Genomic DNA, 6,081 nt, shown 5'->3' with positions numbered 1-6,081 from the left:
AATTATAAAACTGTATTATTTTAGAATAAGGGATAAGTTATTAGCATAAGTGTGCAATAGAGCATAAGAATAGAGATTTGATTGTTAGATTGATTAAAATAGAGATCAAGTTGTTAATGCAATTAGAATAAGATTGGACCCATAAAAGAGAAGAAAATGTAATGGAAAGGGATTAGCTGAGATGATTGAGAATTGAGTGAGAGGCAAGAGTTTGAGTGATAGATAGAGTTTTGAGATTGAGAAAGAGGTCTAATAAATTGTTGTAATTGAGCCGAGATGGCCAAGACTCTGTTACTTCTACTATATTGAAGGAATTGATTCAGTGTACATCTATGTGTTAATCCTAGTGACTCTTGTTTACCTCTGTGCATCCATGTTCTGAAACGTAGCTGGGTATTTTCTCTGTTTTCACACTTTAATGGTAAATCTCAGTATTTATGTGCTTTTCACTAAATCGCGGTCTTTTAGCGTTAATGGGTAATCTTGGAATTAAATGTTAAAACATTTATTAAGTGCTTTATTTAAGTTTGATTTAATACATGATGGTTGTATTGCAAAAGTGGGTTTTATCATTGAAGGTGGTTATCGGTCAAAGGAAGAGTGGTAAGTGGTAATTTAGGGTGGTCACCCAATTCCATTAACCAGAACACATGTAGCCCTTGGGTGGGGAGAGAAAACTGCTTTATCGAGAAAGTAATCCCCATGCAAGTGGCTTACCCGATATCACTGTAAACTATTGGATCATGTGCGCTTTGATAAATGGTGGAGGGAGACCGGATTATTCGGTTGATCGGGTTGAGTGATGACCATTAAATCTAGAGAGAGGAGATCAATGTCGTAGGGTGATCGACGAATTGTTTTGTTGATTGGGGTGAATGATGACCATTAGATCTGGAGAGAGGAGATCAATGTCATAGAGTGAAGCACCTGTTTCTAAAAGGAAATTCAACGTGGGATCGACATGTTTAAGATAAAAGTAGGACCCTCAAGGTAAATTAAGCCATGTAAAAAATCCACTTGAACACATCCGCTTGGTTATAGAGTAACCAATAGTCTATTTTTAAGACTACCACCTTATTTTGATCAACCTCCTGTGTCACTATCATTACCAAAACCACTACTAGGTCTCCTTTAGGAAGTTTGGTTCCAATATTGTAAGGTTGTCCAATTTATAGTATAATGTCTTCCTTTGATTAACTCAAATCATAACGAAGAATAATCAGGCCTAAACCCTCATGATAATATCCGTCAAAATTTGAAAAGGGTATGTATCATCCGGTTTGAGTGGAAACAAGTATATTTATTCTTGTTACTTCTTTTATTTATCTTTAGAACCATGTATACAATCTTAATCAGTTATATTTCATATGTTTAAATAAAAAAAATGGGTGAGTCATCTGTTGTATTATTTGGGATATAATATTTGTGTAGGTCTTACTAGAATGTTGATCACATTTTGATAACTATCATAAGAATCCACTTTATTGGAAGGAGCTTCATCATATGTAAGAATAAATTTCAAGTGAGGTCTCTTGCTTCTCCCTTTTTCATTTTTAGCATTGGGGTTTTTGTATCAGTAAAGTAATTACGAGTCAATTAAGCTAGTTAGTATGATTATTTTCATTTGTTAATAAAATCTGTGTACATTAATGTAAATGTTGTAATCATCTGCAATCTTATATTATTATTCACAAGATATTAAATTTATGATATATTTAGTGTCTTACCCTCTCATTCTTATCTCCTTTTCTTTAGTCTGGGTGGTTTCTCAATTTTGAAATAAAATCAATTTGTTAGAAGTGGTGAAAAAGTATTCCCCATTTTGATTTCATAGTGTGCATTCTTTCGTGGCCTTATATTTATACCCTCACGTGGCATGTGGTAGAGGGAATTTATTCACTCATTGCAATATGAATAACTCATTATACATGACATTGTTCCTACTTGTAATATTAATTTTCATTTTTAATGATACAAAGAATTTTAGAGTGTTGATTATTTGCCTATTAATAAGTGTAGTTTTATAAAGGAGGATTGTTTACTCTATCTCCACTTCTATTTCTCCATATAAATAATTTATTTATGAATGAACTTACTCGAATTTTTCATTGAGTCTTCTTTTTGCATTTTCATTATTTACATGTTAAAAAATGTAATTAACTTAGTTTGACTTCGTACGAGAGAAATGAATAAATGAAATACATAAGGTGTCTTCCACATCACAATATATAAACTAACCCCATTGTTCCTTATGGTAGTTCCAAAAAAGCATACTTAGTCATACATTTACTTATTTTAGTTTTGATTTGCAACAAACAATCCCAAACTATTTCTGCATATAAATAATTTATTTATGAAGGAATTCTTCTCTTTTCATTTTCATTATTTGTATGTTAAGGAATGCAACTAACTTAGTTTGACTTAGTCACACATTTAAGTATTTTAGTTTTGATTTGCAATAAACAATTCCAACCTATTAGTTCAGTGTATTTGGTACATATTTAAACCAAAACACCCATAATAATGTTTTATCATTTACAATTATATCTTAAGCCCCCCATAATTAAAGAATAAAACGAAAGAAGCTGAGAGCAATAATTCAATAGCATATGTAATATAATGTCATGGTTGTAAGCATATTTTAGGGGATTAATAACTCTAATAGTAAGTTTATTGGATGAATGAATATGATATGTGATATAATGAAAAAGATCATGAAGGGAATAAAGTTCCAATAGAATAAAAATAAAAATGAAAGGTTGTAGTTTTTGAAAACAAATATAACATAAAACTAATATTAGAAGTCAATAGATCTTGATTATGATGACATAATAGAATATACTAACAACATATTTCAGATTAATTTATTTGAGATCAATTTTAACTATGGAAGGAAGTAATACACATAATTTTTAGCCTTACACAATGGAACTTAACTCATAAATTTTAATAGTATGTTTTTTGGAGGAATGAATAGGATATTTTATATAATGAAAAACTTGATGAAGGAATGAAAGTTCCAATACAATAAAAATAAAAATCAAAGATTCTAGTTTTTGAAGAGAAAGCTAACATAAAACTAATATTAGAAATCCCTAAATGGTGATTATTGTAACATAATAGAAAATACTAACAACATATTTGAGATTGATATATTTGAAATTAATCTATTTGATATCCATTTTAACTAAGGAAAGAAATAACATATATATATAATTTTGAGATTTACTCAATATGGCAATCATGGAGGAAGTTAAGACATAATTTCTTATCAAACAAATTTGTTTTGTTTATCAATCATAAATATTTTATGTTTATTAAAAATTAGTGTAGGATGAATTGCATTCACATAAACTACATTAAATATTTATATTCGTTTTTTATTGAAATAAAATATAGGGGAGAAAATAATAATACAGTTATATAAGCATTCACTTAGAGATCTTTGTTAATGGAAATCATAGAAACATAGAGAATTGGGTTTACGTATATCAAAGAGACCTATATGACCTATGTAGGAAACAATTATGTTAAATAAATCACCAACATATATAGAGTTTCACCAATAAAGAACATAATCACAACATGAGATTACTTTGTCCGAGGAATTTTAATTTTTAATTTTTTTGGGTAAGGAGTTATGCATACGAGTTGGTTCTCTCATATAAAATATAGCTTAAGAATTGTATATTGATGGAATAAAAGGACATTTTTGGAGATTTAATCCAATTAGTTGGCTTGATGAGATGTATTGTTTCTCAAGGTTTAATAAATATGTTAGAATATTTGCAGATAGATATAAAAATTTCCAATAAAAATTGAAAGTGAGTTAACACATATTTTTATGTTACATTACTAAAACCAATACCACCCTGGGGAGACATTATAGTGAGTTTTCCGTTAAGGTTTTTTTAGAAAATATTATAGATTTCATTAAATTTTTATAAATGTTGACATAATTTCAAAGAGGTCATGGTAATTGATGATGTGACAATGTTTGCGGGGACATTGTTTGAGGAGGTGTTGAGGTAACTGACATTCCCTAGAAAAAGGATATGAAATACGGTTACTTGATGTTTGAGTCACTTATGGAGACATTACGGGAGAAGGTGGTCACAAGATGTAGTAGAGTTTATAATTTTGTCTACAAATAGATGATTATAAAAGTAATATAGTGAAGCCATTTCTTAGCAACCTATAGATATTTTTGGCAAGGTAAGAGCTAAAACAATGGGGCCATGTTTCAATAGAAGATGAATTTGTATATAAAATTGTATTGTGTAGATATTAAACATTTTTCCCACAACAGATTATTTATAGGTATCATTAAAGAAATCTTACAAGCTAGATATATTTTTCATAGCATAAGAGTGATTATTTGAAATATTCAAATAATAAATCACGTAAATTCACACATAATTGACAAAATTTAATTGAAAATAATGATGAGTATATGGAGAAATTCGCTAAAAATAAAATATTTAGCTTCATTTTAGATGAAGAAGATAATATGTTGCAAAATAAAATAAATGTTTGAACATAAGGAATATGAGGTATATTTATTTGAAGATTTTGATCAATTTCACCAATTTTTTATGTCATTCTTTTCTAAAAGTATAATAAATGAAATGAAATATATGAAAATGATCATGAAAAATATTAAGAGGAATCAAGAGTTAATGGCTAGTTTCAAATGTCAAAGAAATATATTAGGGAAGCAAACTGATAACCAATCTCGAATTTATTAAGAGTTACTGGACATATACGATTGCTAATGTAGGGTGCATATAAATAAATAGAGGACCTAGAATTAGGGTGTTAATGAGTACTTTTTTATTAGGTGATAATAATGAACAATTATTGAGACTTATAATCACTTTTCAAATGATAACAACATAGATTCTATGTCATAATCCGTATGTGTGAGAAGAAATGAACACTAAATTGAAACATTTTGGAGATTTAGTTACTAAATTTAGGTATACCAATTAGTGGATTTCTCAAAGAGGAATGGTAAAAAAGAATTAATAGAATGATGGTTATTAATCCAATTGAATACATAGATGATAAGATGAATAAATATTGTTCAAGTTTGTTAATTAGAGTTCTGTAGAAATATTTTGTTAGAGAACTATAAGTTTAGGCTTATTCTTTAATGATTTAGCACTTCCCTTATAAAGTACAGTGTGAAAATGAATTACTATTGTGAGGTATATTACCTTCTAGTTGCATCAACCATTGTATGTACAAAGGTAAAATCAATACAAATATATAGAGTTTCTATTGAGGTGGCACATTGATATATAAATTATTATGAATATTCCAAAGAATATTTTCTCATAACAAAATACAAATGTTACCATAAAACATCATGAAGTTATCATTTAACATGCAATATTTACTTCTATTCAAAATGTATGCATGCATACTATCTATAATAATTTTTTTTGTATAAATCTTATTAACATGTGTGTAACAATAGTTGACATGATATCTAATTTTTATTGTAATTTTTAAAGCATTAGTTAAGGAGTTAGAGTCATAACTTGTATAGATTTTATTGAGGTTCCCTATTGATAATTAAACGAATAAAACCATATCAAATGTTTGAAATTTTATTTATAAAATATTAACCTAAATTCAATTTTTTAATGCTTGAGACAAGTTCTATAACTTTTAGGACACTCAATTACTAATTTTTTTATTCTTTTTTAATTAGTCCCTATAATTTCATGATTCCAATTTTTCAGTCTATATTATACCAAAACATAACAAATAATATAAATTTATTTGGAGAAACACTTCAAAATTTTTAATCAAATCATAAATAATAAATAATAAACATATTATATATATATATATATATATATATATAAAATAAATAAGTATAAAATAGTTCAATAAAACATGCATTCTCAACTTATGTTCGTGATGGGAGACAATGTCTCATTTTATTGTAAAATAAAGTTACTAACTTCAAACAAATAGAAATGTTAAATAATTGATTACCCATAAAATCATAACAAATAAGATTATATAAAATCATAAAAATCAATTTTACATAAAAACATATTGATTATA

The sequence above is a fragment of the Pinus tabuliformis genome, chromosome X (genome assembly GCF_031772625.1).
Source record: "Pinus tabuliformis cultivar Carrire ecotype Pingquan chromosome X, CPIR1, whole genome shotgun sequence".
NCBI classification, from domain to species: domain Eukaryota; kingdom Viridiplantae; phylum Streptophyta; class Pinopsida; order Pinales; family Pinaceae; genus Pinus; species Pinus tabuliformis.
Note: the sequence above shows the minus strand (reverse complement) of the source record.